Here is a 15151-nt window from a genome sequence, read left to right as displayed (position 1 = left end):
TCCAACACCTACTCATAAGTGAGCACATGTCTGCCACCTTCTTTCTCTCATCCTTCAAGTCCCATGTGTCCCCTCACAGACTTGTGGGGCTGCCAGTTCACCCCCCCCAACTTTAGATCCTGTGCCACTTGGCCCCTCCCTTCCTCCTGACTTCAGGCTGTATTCCCTCTCACTTGAAGTCATCCATTCCATCACATCTTTGAGCACCTACTGTTTACCAGGAGGCTTCTAGACACTAAAGATGTTCAAACAAATATGACTCACGGAGCTCACAATCTAGAGGGTTTCCTTTTTTCTTCTTTGATTTTACAGATTTGAAATTTGTGAAAACAAAAGTGAAAGTGATGCATGCTCATTGTTCTAGAAATCTCATTCTAAAAGTATATAAGATAAAATGTGATAGACTTCCGTATTCTTCTAGACATTTTTCTAAGTATATGTGTGTATATGTAAACACACTGTATACATTATTTTGACATTTAACACCTTGCTCTTTAAATCTTAGATATCTTTTCAGGTCGGTATATATAGATCCAACTATTTGAGTCTTTCTTTTACTGTGCAACATTTCAGTGCACTAGTGACTTAAAAATTAATATGTGCATGGAATAATTCATTAAAATGCATTATTTATTCATTCAACACATATTTATCAAATACCGTCACCATGCCAGGCATAGTTCTTGGTGCTGGAGATAAAGAAGTGAACAAGACAAAGTCCTTGTCTTTGTGGAGCTGACATTCTAGAAGAGACAGACAAACAGTCAACAAACTGCTAACTACATAGTTTGTCAGATGGAGAAGAATTAATATAGGGAAAATGGAAAGGGGAGCCTGTGTGGTTACGATTTTTATAGTGTAGTCAGAGAGGACCCCTCTAGAGTTGGCACATTTAAGCAGAGACATAAAAGAAGTGAAGAAGTAAGTATACTAATCAGGGAAGGTTTGTCTAGACAATGAAGTGATGTGCTGGCAAATGACTAACAACCAGCTCTCTGGAAAAAAAAAAAAAAAAAAAAAGGCCTTGTCTGAAACATTTGTTGATTTCCATGATATAAACATTCCCTCCAAGGCTGATTTCTAGCCACCAACATGAGGTCACTGAATGTGCAGTAGGAAAGAGATGCTTATAATCTCTGTGAGTCAGATGGAGCAGGTGCAAGCTGGCTTGCACACACTGAGGCAGAGGGTATACTTAGTGTGGTACAGGGACAACCAGAAGGACCATATGGCCAGAGTGGACTGAGCAAGGGGGAGAGAAGTACAGGAATTAAAAAGGCAGCCCCAGGGTAAGTGAAAGACGCCAGTCACAAAAGGATAAACACTGTATGATTCCGCTTATGTGAGGTACCTAGAGAAGTTAGATTTGTAAAGCCGAAAGTAGAATGGTGGTTGTCAGGGGTTGTGGGAGGATGAGAAAGGAAGCTATTTAATGGGTCCAGAGTTTCATATTTGCAAGATGAAAAGTTCTGGAGATGTTTTTCACAACAGCGTGAACATATGTAACACTACTGAACTGTGCATTTAATAGTGATTAAGATGGTAAGTTTTGTGTTACGTGTTTTTTATCACAACTTTTAAAAATGTCAGCCTGGGGCCAGGTCACAGAGGGCTCTGTAGGCCAGTGTTAAAACTTTTTATTTTCTCTCTCTCTGTAAAATGGAAAGACTTGGTAAGGTCTTGGGCAAAGAATGACTTGATCTGACTTGCATTTTTGAATTGTTGAGAAGAGACTGCAGGGGTCAAGGGCAGATGCTAGGGAACCAGCAAGAGGCTCTTGCAATAACCCAGGGACCTGATGTGGGCAGCATGGCTCAGGTGTTACTGTAGAAAGGGCCAGCAGGGATGGGATTGTGGGTTAATTTTGGAGGAAGATGTGGGTGATCTGCTGGTGGATGGCACATGAGGTGGGAGAGAAACAGAAGAGACAGGATGACTCCAAGGCTTTTGACCCCAGCAATAGGAAGGATAGTGATACCCTTTAACGGGGCTGTGAATGTTGCAGGAAGAACAGATTCACGGGGGGAAATCAGGAGTTTGGTTTTGGATGTTTTGAGTTCAAGACGCCCATTTTCCACGCAAATGGAGAGGAAGAATGGCAATTGGAAATGCAAATCTGAAGTTCGGGGATGTCTGGGCTAGAGTTATAAATGTGGGAGTCATTGGCACACGAGGGACCTTCTCACCTAGGGAGTGAATACAGATAGAGGGGAGATGTCTGAAGACTGAGTGCTCCAAAGCTTGGAGGTCGAAAATGAAAGAGGAACCAGCAGAGGAGCCTGGGAAGGAGCAGTAGAGAGGAGGAGGAGAATGGAGAGGGGCCAGTTGAGCAGCAGGCAGGCAGGAGAAAGCAGCTTCTGGAGGAGGAAGGATCAGCAGACACGAATGCTGCTGATAACTCAAGTAGGATGAGGGTTGAGACGAGATCACGGAGCTTAGCAGCTGGAAGGTCACTGGTGACCTTGAGGAGAGCCTAAAGTGAAAATCCAATGGGAATGAATGCTAGAGGAAATGGGAGGTGGGGAATTGGACCTTATCATTGAGATATCTCTGGCCATGAATTTTGTTGTAAAGCAAAAACAGAGGATCAATGGTTGCAGGAGCTGACAGGTCGAGGAGTTTGATGACTTACATTCTCTTATTATAATTGCACTATATATATACAAACATGGAACAGGGTAGAAAATTCTCATGATGATAGCTCGTATCCAGTTCTAAAAATGAATCAAATGATTAATTAGGTGCAAACAAAATGACGGTACCAATAAAACTCACATCACAACAGTATTAGGAAAGATGATGTTGTTTGCCTGACACTGAATCATTGATGTTAGGTTTCCCAGTAGAAAGGCGCATTTTCATGTTTTTCATTTGCTTGTTGTCTAATTGATCTTTTAAATTTTTTTCCTCTGAGGCCAATGGGCCTTCCCCTCCCCCTTGCATACTGGAAATTACAGCATGTTTGAAGGCTGCTGGGAATGGTCCTGCAGACAGAGGAGCAATGGATCATTATTTATTTAGCCAACCCCATTCTAATCATGCGTCAGCAAGCATCCCCATGAGACTCCACCTGATCTCTTGCTTCTCAATTTTTCCTTTCTCAGCTGCTCTCCATATTACCCTACCAGATTTCCCTTCCTAGAGCCCAGCTCTGTTATATCACTGCTCTTTCTGCTTCAAGGGAATCAGCAGCCTCCCTTCTGACCAAGGCAAGTCTCATGTCTCAGTTGGCATTCACGGTACTGCCCTCTCTGGTCCAAATCTATCCTTCCATGGAATGGGGCAGCATTTGTGAATGTGTCCCCAACTATCTTTTCATGTTTCAAAAACATGTATTTCTTTCTCCAAATCCCTGCCCTACTTACACTCTAGGGGCTGTCAGCTCCCCTGAATGTATGAAGGAACTGTACAAAGGGTACCTGATTGGGAAGAGAAGAGTTCTTTATGGAGATCATCACTCCTCCTAGGAAACAACGCAAAAGGCGTGCCTTCCAACAGGAGAAGCAGCTCCCTGGCACATTTTGTTGGCAGGATAACCCTGCTGCGGAGTAAGGGCTCTGCTAAAATGGGATGAAGAGGTGACAGGGTTAGGTTCTAAGGTGCTAATAGCTCATTTTACAAATATGCATCCTTGCACACTTGCACAAATCACCAAGTGTTTGCTCCAACTCAGGCATTTCATAGAATAGGAAGCTATTCAGAAGTCACTTTTTTGTCTCTTGGATTGAGCATCTTAATTCCGAAAGAATCAATCGCCTAAAAATGAATTTTTAGAAATACTTCTTTTGGAAAGTCGATGTTATTTGGGGCGGTGGGGGAGCTTCCTGAATCTTACCTGGGGATAAATAAAGACAATCTACAGCTCTTTTAGTGTTTCATCTTTTCAGACTACAAGTTATCAAAGACTTAAATATTGAAAGCCTCAAATTAACTGCAAGATAATACCAAAATGCACCCATGTCCTTTACCCTGATAAGAAGCGCAATGAATGATTTTAAATTAATGCCAACCCTACATGCTCTGAATATGTTAAGGGAGCCCTGCAATTTGTATGCCTGGCTGAGCCTTTGCTTGTTCTTTCTGCAATTGAGGAGGATTGGTGCTCCTTAGACAATGCCAGTGACAACGTAGTGTTGTGATTTCCAAATGCCCAAACTGTGAGCAGGCGGCTGTGCTCTGGGCTGCCCAGCCCATCTGTGAAGCTGCCAGCTGCCTTTGAAGTCTCTTGTTGAGTAATCCCTAACATTTGTACTTCGTGTTGTACATTTCACAGTACAGACACAGATTCGGTCTGACTCGGTTCTCACAACCACCCTGGGATGTAGGCGGGGGATGGATTACTAATCATCTTTTCACAAGTCAGGAAACTGAGGCACAGAAAGGTGAAGCGGCTTACCAGAGCTGTGTGCTGTTTTGCCGAGTGGTTACTTTGGGGCTTGGGAACTTTTTGGAGGTCAGTTTGATGTTGTCTTTGAAAGTTAAAATAGGTGCAACCTTTTTGACCATGCAATTGTGATTCTTAGTTTTCACGCTCTATATAATGACCGGGGAAGGTCTTCTAGGGTATTGTCAAGATGAAAAAAAGGCAAGTTGCAAATAAATAGATATAGTATTTGCATAATAAAGAACCCTATGCATCGTAGGTGTAGCGATCTATGTTTGTAAATGTTTAGTAAAAAGGTACACAGCAATAGTTAGCAGTGATTACATCTGGGGAGGAAAATAGAAGAAGGTGTTTCAAGGGGAATGTTTCTATTTTAATTGTTTCTACTAGCAGTAGATGTAGTAGCAGTGGCAGTAGCAGCACAGTAGGAATTTTTGGTTCCTTCAGAGTGGATGTTGCAACATGAGATACATGGAGTGTAGAATACCCGTGCTTTTTGCTACTCTAACATTCACTCGTGTTTCAAAAATGACCTTAAAGAAAGTCGGTACCTGGGTTTGGACATCCCCAAAGCATTTCATAAAGCTTTTAAAAATAAGCCCAGCAGAATGTCATACAGTATTGAGGCAGCCCTGACTTCTGTCTCAAGCACTTTCAGAGAGAAACATTCTCTTTGGACCTCATCACACTCTCGGCTCTGTTGCCATATATGCATGACATGTTTCTGCTGCTGAGACTTGTGGATTAAAGGGTGGCCGGGTGACGTCATTCTCGGCTACCCTGAAGATTTGTCAGAAGCATGTAAAAGATTTTCATAAAGAGTGTGTTATAGTGCCAAGAAACCAGCATTCCTTATCCCTTTCTTTAACTCTGGAGAAGGCTTTGACTGCATTACCCAACGAAAAGAGGTCCTCAACTTCCAAAGTGAGAAATAAATGTGTAAATGTTTCCCAGATGTGAGCTGGCTCACCAGGTGCAGGAGCTGCTAAGCATTTTAGAGCTCAGGTGAATTTATTGGGCCATATTCTGTTACCTGTTGAGCTCATCTAGATTACAGGTTACTTCTTAATATTTCCTCGGAAAGAAGAACTGGACTCCAGCAGAATTGGCTTGACAACTATGGAAATCATAATCCCTTGCCAGAGGATCAGGTGAATGGCTGGGGCAGGGTTCTTTCTTTCATCCAGCAAGCCGGGCATGTGCTTGGAGCTGGTGTTATAGGATATGAAGGGTAGGCTCCTGCTCGCTGGAGTCACTGTCTTTTTTAACAGTTTTAACCTGAGACCCATAGACCTCATGATTGGGACTTCAAAGGTCTGTGAAACTGCTAAAGCTTCTGACAGTAGTTTGTGTGTGTCTATGAGGGTGTGCAGAATTGCTTCAATCCCACTCACTCACCTGGTCACTAGTACTTATTAAGCACCTGTTATATGTCAAGAATTCTAGTCTGGCCAGGCATGGTGGCTCATGCCTATAAGCCCAGAACTTTGGGAGGCTGAGGCGGGCGGATTGTTGAGGCCAGGGGTTTGAGACCAGCCTGACCAACATGGTGAAGCCCCATCTCTACTAAAAATACAAAAATTAGCTGGGCGTGGTGGCGCGTGCTTCTAATCACAGCTACTTGGGAGGCGGAAGCACGAGAATCGTTTGAACCCAGGAGGCAGAGGTTGCAGTGAGCTGAGATCGTGCCACTGCAGTCCAGCCTGGGCAACAGAGGGAGACTCTATCTCAATGAAATAAAAATAAAATAGTTCTAGTCTAGAAATCATTGATAATAATTTGATAACTTTCCATTTTTTATGCTTCTTTCGGCATCTTTGTAGTTTGGCTGAATCTACTGACATACTTACGTAACAATGCAAGTGTTTAGCTTTTGTCCCTGTCACTCAAGCTGCTGTTGCAGTTTACACACGTATTTCTCATTTGTGAAGTTGAGGACCTCTGTTTTTTGGATAATGCAGTCAAAGCCTTCTCCAGGGTTAAAGAAAAAGAAAGGAAAGCTGGTTTCTTGGTACCACAACGTGCTCTTTATAAAAACTCTTCTATGTGCTTCTGACAATTGCCGAGTTGAATGAGCATCTGGACTGAAGACCCTCATGGAATCTGTTTCCCTGGCAGGAATTCTGCCTCCCTTTTAGAGCATGTTGAGAATCTCAGCATCTTAAAAGCAAAGCCACAATAACGTATCAGATTATTCATTAGGATCACCTGGAAAAGCCTTTCAACGACAACATAGATGTCTCGTTCAGTCCCTCAGAGACTTGGATTTAAGTCATCCCAGAAGTCTAGGCATCAATGTGTTCTAACAAGTTCCCACGTGATTCTAAAGTGGAGCTAGGAGGGAGAACTGTGAGCTGCGAGAGACTCTAGCACCTCACGCAGGCGCTGAGCTGCTGAGTCATTCTGAGGTGGGAGCAGCATCAGGCTCATCCGCCCTATGGGATGCGAGTGGGGAGGGTCTCAGAGAGGACCTGGGAGGAGACCCTGTAGGGGGATGAATGCTGGGGACAGGAGGAAGGGTTGAACTTCCAATTGTAAGGGAAGGAAGTCTATCCAGGTCGTGAAGAGCAGCGGCAGATCCCACAGGTAACAATGGGTGTTGCCTCCAGGTGTGTCCAAAGAGCCTGTCTTCCTGCTTCCTGGAGGTCCGAGTGAAACAGCTGCCTTGCTGGAGAGGAGAACTGGGTTTGCCATGCAGCTGGGAAGTGAGGTCTGTGGCATGGATGGGTCAGTGCAAGTCTGGAAATTGTGGGTGATGGCAAGAGATTGGAGACTTCCAGCAGCGATGCCAACCCAGGAACCTGTCATTAGTCTCCAGCTTGGTCATAATAAAAATAAAAAATAATTATGGTGAACAACTATCATAGCACATTAAGTACTTGTATGGCAGCCACTGTGTGAAATGATTTTCTTGCCTTATTTTATTTAAATATTTTATAAAATATCAGAGGTGTGGCTCTTTTTGACTTTACTTCAAAATCCTCACCCAATCTGTCAGCATCTCCCATCAGCTCTGCAGGTAGAATGCATTGCCCTTTGGACTATGCTGCCTTCCCTCCCTCATTGTTACTTTTGTCTTTTGTTGAGACTTCTGCAGTGACCTCCTCACTGCTTTCCTCACTTCCACGCTCTTCCCCTTTCTCATGTTCCTCTCTGTCCATTGTACAGCAGCCAAAGCCCATTTTCAAAATATATAATCCAATTGCATCATTCCTTGTTCAACTCCCGCACCCCAGAAGCTTCCCAACACACTCAGATTTACATGCAAACTTCTTACTTTGCATAGGAAGACCCACAGGATGCTGGCTTGCCCACCTCTGAGAACTCTCCTGCATGTTGCTTATGTGGCCTATAGCCGTGTTTGTCTTCCTTCTGTTCCTGCCACAGGACCTTCGTGTTTGTCACTTCTGTTGCCTGAAATGCAGATCCCCATTCTTCCCTTTACCCATAGTCTCTCTTTGTTTTAGTACCTGTCTCATGTAAACATAAATATGTTTCACAGAGACTTTCCTGAACATGCAGCCAACCGCCTTCTTCACTCCATGATTCACTATCTCTTTACCGTGCCTTTTCATTCATCACTACCTAACATGAAGGTATGTATTTGCTCACTATCTGTCTTCCGCACTAGAATGTAAGCTCCAGGAAGACAGAGACTTTGTTATAACCCACACAGACTCTTTTCCCAGTCCCTAGTAAGTGTCTGATATAAAACACGGAAGAATCCATCCAGTAACCCTAAATGGGATGAACCATTGTCCCCATTTTATGGCTGGTTAGAGTAGCAGTTGTCTTGTGATTTGCAGTTGGCCAAATGTCATCATGTAATTTATCCCTCGCAGCTTCTCTGTGACGGAGGCAGGGCAGCTATTATGATTATTCTCTCAGCTTTGCTGGTAACAATACTAAGCCCAGGGCTATTTCCAAGACTACACACATTTGTGGTACATGATGGAACCAGGACTGACAGTACTATGCTCTTTTTCACACCATGCTGATGACACAGTTATTGGTTTGTTTTGGTTTGCTCAAGTTTCTTAGTAAAAGAGATCTTTGGAAAATTCATGCTTATGAGAGGTTTACAAAGAAGATTTTGCTGACCCTTAGTGAGAAGCAGTTGGAATGGCCCCTGAGGGCTGTCACTGGCCTGGTGTCAACCAAGCACATCTCCTAATTGGAAAAGCAGCTGGAAGAGATACTGGGAGGTGAGAGGTAAATTTTTGGAGGCAGATGAGTGTTTAGGGGGTAGACAGTAGTGGCCGCTGGGTTCCTCATAACAACCCCCCTATTATTGATGTTACAGGCAGCAACTGTGGCCAGAGATGTATCTGTGATACCAGTGCTTTTTCACCAATTAATTCAGGAGTGAATAGGAGAGTATCAAGTTCACATATAATCAATAAAACCAACCAAGCAGTCATTCATATTAGTTCTTTAAGGGGAGAAATAATACCACTATCCCATTGTCTGCTTAAATCCTCAGCCCCTAGAATAAAGACCAACATCCTTTCTATAGTCTAGAAGACACAGCGTGTTCAGTTTCTGCAGTTATGGCTCTGTTTGCATCTCCAGCCTTTAGGGAGACCAACTGCCCCTGTTTGCTGGAAATTGAGAGGTTTCCTGGGTCATGGGACTTTCTCTGCTAAAACTGGGACAATCCTGGGCAAACTGGGATGGTTGGTCACTCCAGTGTTCACCTTTCCGTCCTTTCTATTCATGTGGACCTTTCCTGGTGTCTTGAATAGAATGAGAACTATTCTACGTCAGGGCTCTTGTACAGGATGCTCTTGTACAGGGCTCCGTGTGGAATGTTCCATTCTCTCCTTCACCTAACAAGCTCATGTATAACCTTTAGGATTTATTGTAAATTTCACTTCTTTCTTGCCCTCTTTCCACTGTCTATGTTCTGAAATACTTCTTTGCAGGACTTTCAACACCTGTGTGCCAGGATACTAAGTGATGAATGAGTAAATGAATGGGTAAATAAATAAGCAGATTAATAGGTTTCTAGAGGTTTTTTATTTTTAAATGAAGCATAACATACAGAAAAGTGCATCAGTACATACAGTGTACAGATCTGTGTATTTTCATAAGATGAACACACAGACTAAGAAGTGGAAAATTACCAGAACCCTGTCAACCCCATTAGGCCCTGTTTTAGTTATCGATTGCTGCATAACAAGCCACCTCAAAACTCTGTGGCTTAAAACAAACACGGTTTATTTATTGTAATTCTTCTGTGGGTCAAGAACGTGGGCAGGTCTCAGTTGATCAGTTCTTCTGCCGTATCTAGTGTTGTTCGGGTAAATCAACCAGCTGCATTCAGTTAGCGGCTAATCTCCACTGCTATATACACCCAAGAAGGCTTTGTGCAGATGTCTGGTGCCTCAACGCTTCTCCATGTGGCCTTCCTTTCTCTTTGCAGGTCCTCATTATTCAGTGCACTAGGTTGAGCTTCATAACAGTATGCCAGCTATCTTCTCCATAGAGTGAGAAAGTGGAAGCTTCCAGGCTTCTGGCAGGCTCAGGATTGGCACAGTGTCCTCTCTGATGCATTCTACAGTCAGAGCAAGTCACAAAGTCAGCCCAGGGAAGAAGGTACCGTGTGTGTACAGGAAATAGGGGAGTGATGATGGCCGTCTTTGGAGCTGGCTTTTCACATGTCCCTATCCCATTACTGCATATTCACAATTATAACCATTGTCCTCATTTCAAGTGCCATTGATTTGTTTTTCCTGTTTCAGAAATTTACAGATGCAATAATGTCGTATGTATCATATTAGTTATCTGTTGCTGTTTGACAAATTACTCCCTCAAACCTAGTAGTTTAATACAACATTTATTATCTCACAGTTTTTGAGGGTCAGGAATTCAGGAGCAGCTTAGCTGGACAGTTCTGGCTTGGGATCTTCCATAAGATTGCAGTCAAGATGTCCACCAGCACTGGAGTCATCTGAAGGCTTACCTGGGACTGGAAGAAATACTCTGAAAAGCTTAGCTCATATGGCTATTGGCTAGAGGCCTCAGTTCCTTGTTATGTGCACATCTCCCTAAGATTGCCGATAACATGGCAGCTGGCTGATCTCAGCATGAACCGATTTGAGAGAGTGAGGAGAGGGATTTTCAGTGTCCTTTATGATCCAGTCTCCAATGTCTTGAACTGTCACTTGCACTTTCCTTCTATTTGCTAGTCCAGCCCACACTTAAGGGGAGAGGCTTAGGTCCTACTTTATGAAGGGTATGCCAAACAATTATGTGGACCTGAAACCACCACAGTATTTGTCTTGGTCCATTTTGTGCTACTGTATCAGAATACCTGAGACTGGATAATTTATACAGAACATAAATGTATTCTTTCATGGTTCTACTGTATGGGAAGTCCGAGATCAATGTGCCAGTAGGTTCAGCCTCTGGTTCCAAGATGGAACTTCATTGATGCGTCCTCCAGGGAAGCTGTTCTCATATGGCAGAAGAGCAGGAGAGAGAGAGAGAGAGAGAGAGAGAGAGAGAGAGAGAGAGAGAGAGAGAGAAAGAGAATGTCAGCCCACTTCCACAAGCCCCTTTTATGGCAGCATCAATCCATTCACAAGGGTGGAGCCTCCATGACCTGAACAACTCCCATTAGGTCCCACCTCTCAGTACTATTGCATTGGGAATTAACTTTCTAACACATGAATTTTGGGGGACGAATTCAGACCACATCAGTATTCTTGGTTTTTCCTTCACTCAACATTACTTTTGCAAGATTCATGCATGTTGTTATATTTAACTGTAGATTATTCACTTTTAATGTGGCAATGGATTACATTGTATGTATGTATCATAATTTACCTGTTATATTGTAGGTGGACATTTGGATTGTTAAACACTTGGGGCCATTGTGAAAAGTGCTGCTATGAATAATCTCATACTTATCTTTAGTAAAAATATATAGTCATCTCTTTTGAATATTTAATTTGGAATGAAGTTGGCAATCATACAATATAACAATTGCATATGTTCAGGTTTAAAAGATAGAGTCAAACACTTTTCCAAATTGATGGTAATGGTTTATGTTCCCATGAGCAGTGTATGAGTGTTCCAGTTGATCTATATTCATGATGATGATTGTCTTTTTTACTTTAGCCATTTCAATGGATGTGTATTGGTATACTATTGTGGTATTAATTTGCCTTTCTCAATTAACAGGTGAAATGGACCACATTTCACATGCTTCTTAGCCATTTGGATATCTTTTGTGTGAAGTGCTTGTTCAAGGTGTTTGCCCATTTTTCAATTGGTTTTTTTTTCCTTATTGATTTGTAGCCATTCTTTGCATATTCTGGAAATGAGTCTTTACACAGATCTGTGTATTGCATATAGCTTCTCCCACTCTGTAGCTTGCATTCTCATTCTTTTAATAGTGTCTATTGATTTAACAGAAGTTTTACATTTTAATGCAGCCCAAATGAATCAGTCTTCTCATTGATTTTTAGAACTTTGTGTATAATTTTAAAATATATTTTTTCTACCTCCAAATGTAAAAATATTATATGTTTTCTTCTGGAAGCTTTATCTTTAAAATCGATATATACAATCCATTGAAAAAAAAATTTGTTTTTAAAGGCGGGAGACAAGGGTACACTCAATATTTTTCTTCTTTTTTGGCATATACATATCCAGCTGACCTCACACCATTTACTGAAAAGCTCTTTCTTTTCTCATTCCATAATAGCATCACAAATTAGGCCTCTCTATATATGTGGATCTGGTTCTGAACTATATTCTTTTCCATAGGTCTATTTGCCTATCTTTGTGACAATACAATACTGTCTTAATTAATATAATTTTATAATATGATTAGTATCAGGGAACATAAGTCCCCCAACAGAGTTCTTCCCCTTTAGAATTTACTTTGGTTATTCTTGGCCATTTGCATTTCCATATATATTTTAGATTCAGCTTCTCTGTGTTCACAAAAGGTGTATTGGAATTTTAATTGAGACTATCTTAAATATATGTCAATTTGGGACAGTTGACATATTTTCAATATTGAGATTTCCAGCTTATAAAGTTGATATGTCTCTCCATATTTTTAGTTCTTATTTAATGTATATAAGTATGATTTAAAAATTTTAGTGTAGATATTTTTCGTAGTTTTAAAATACTCTTGGCATTCAAAGTCTTGTGATGTCCTTACAAATGGTAATTTTAAAAATCCCATTTTCTATTACTTTTTTCTCATACATGGAAATACAATTGATTTTTGTATATATACTTTATATCTAACTATATTGTGAAGTCCATTTATTCTAATAGTTGGTGTTGATTCATTTGTATATTCCCAATATGTGTATTTCTTCATTTCTAACTCTCATGCAGTTTTGTTTTTCTTGACTTATTTTACTAACCAGAAATTCTGGTATAAAGTTAATGAAATAACAATAGTGGGCACCTTTATCTTGTTTCTAAGCTCAAGGAAGAAATTTTAATAATTCATTATTAAATATGATGGTTTTTTGTAGGGAATCTTTATAAGACTAAGAGAGTACCTCATATTACTAGTTTACGAATAATATTTTTCATAAATGAGTGTTGAATTTTCAAAACCTCTTAAAAACAGCTTGAGATATAATTTACATACCATACAACCGTATGATTTATCTATTAAAAATTTTAAAAGTTAAAACATTATCATCAGTAAAATTCACTTTTTCTTTTGGTATACAGTCTTATGAATTTCAGCACATTTACAGATTAATGTAAAAACTACTATTGCAAATGGCAACAAAAGCCAAAACAGACAAATGGGATCTAATGAAACAAAGAGCTTCTGCACGGCAAAAGAAACTACCATCAGAGTGAACAGGCAACCTACGGAATGGGAGAAAGTTTTTGCAATCTACCCATCTGACAAAGGGCTAATATCCGGAATCTACAAAGAACTTAAACAAATTTACAAGAAAAAAATAAACAAACCCATCAAAAAATGGGCAAAGGAGATGAACAGACACTTCTCAAAAGAAGACATTTATTCAACCAACAGACTACATGAAAAAATGCTCATCATCACTGGTCATCAGAGAAATGCAAATCAAAACCACAATTAGATACCATCTCATGCCAGTTAGAATGGTGATCATTAAAAAGTCAGGAAAGAACAGATGCTGGAGAGGATGTGGAGGAATAGGCATGCTTTTACACTGTTGGTAGGAGTGTAAATTAGTTCAACCATTGTGGAAGACAGTGTGGCGATTCCTCAAGGATCTAGAACTAGAAATACCATTTGACCCAACAATCCCATTACTGGGTGTATACCCAAAAGATTATAAATCATGCTGCTGTAAAGACACATGCACATGTATGTTTATTACACACTATTCACAATAGCAAAGGCTTGGAACCAACCCAAATGTCCATCAATGATAGACTGGATTAAGAAAATATGGCACATATGCACCACAGAATACTATGCAGCCATAAAAAGGGATGAGTTAATGTCCTTTGCAGGGACATGGATGCAGCTGGAAACCATCATTCTCAGCAAACTATCACAAGGACAGAAAACCAAACACCACGTGTTCTCACTCATAGGTGGGAATTGAACAATGAGAATACTTGGACACAGTGTAGGGAACATCACACACTGGGGCCTGTCAGTGGGTGGGGGGCTAGGGGAGGGATAGCTTTAGGAGAAATACCTAATGTAAATGACGAGTTAATGGGTGCAGCAAACCACCATGGCACATGTATACCTACGTAACAAACCTGCATGTTGTGCACATGTACCCTAGAACTTATATATTTAAAAAAAAAAACAAACTACTATTGCAATAAACATACAAAACAGTGCTAACACCTCAAAGACTCCTTTGTGTTATGTTTTTACAGTCACACACTTGCCCCAACTCCTAAACTCTGGGAACTGCTGGTCTGTTCTCCATAACCCTAGTTTTGTCTTTTAGAGAATGTTATATAATGGAATCATATGGTATATATATGTACCAAATTTTATCAGACACTTTTCTCTGCCTCTTTTTGGATATCATGTGATTTTTCTCCTTTATTCTGTAGTGACTAACTACATTGTTATTTAATGTTAATTCAACCTAGCATCCTTGAATAAACTTTATGTAGTCCTATGCCATATTATCATTTTTACATGTTTGAGATACACTTTGCTAATTTTTTAAGGTTTTTGAATCTAAATTTATGAAAGAGATTAGTGCTAAAATGTTCCCTTCCTGTAATATCTGTGTCAGATTTTGGTACAAAGGTAATGCTGGCCTCAATGAAATTTGGAAAGTTTTACTTCTTTTTCTATTCTTTGGAAGATTTTGTGAAAGATGTGTGTTTGTTACTCCTTGAATATTTGAAAACGTTCAGCAGTGAAGCCATCTGGGCCTGGGGTTTCTTTTTGGCGGAAAATGTTAATGGATTCAATTTCTTTACTACACAAAGAGGTATTCAGATTTATTATTTCTTCTTGTGACATATTAGGTAAGTTGTGTATTTCACGGAGTTTTCCAACTTTATCTAAATAATCAAATTTATTCATATAGCATGTTCATTATATTTTATATTTTTATAACATTTTAATCTTCAATATTTATAGTTTGAGTTTTCTCTCCTTTTTGATATGTCATTTCAAGGAAACAATTATTGGCTATATTGACTTTTTAAAACATTTGTTTTCAAGTACATTGATATTTGTTCTTTTGCATTTTTTTTTCTAACTTTCTTTGTGTTTGACTTGCTGGGTTTACTTTTCTAGATTCTTTAGTTGAA

Source organism: Theropithecus gelada, chromosome 9 (genome assembly GCF_003255815.1).
Source record: "Theropithecus gelada isolate Dixy chromosome 9, Tgel_1.0, whole genome shotgun sequence".
Taxonomy (NCBI): Eukaryota; Metazoa; Chordata; class Mammalia; order Primates; family Cercopithecidae; genus Theropithecus; species Theropithecus gelada.
Note: the sequence above shows the minus strand (reverse complement) of the source record.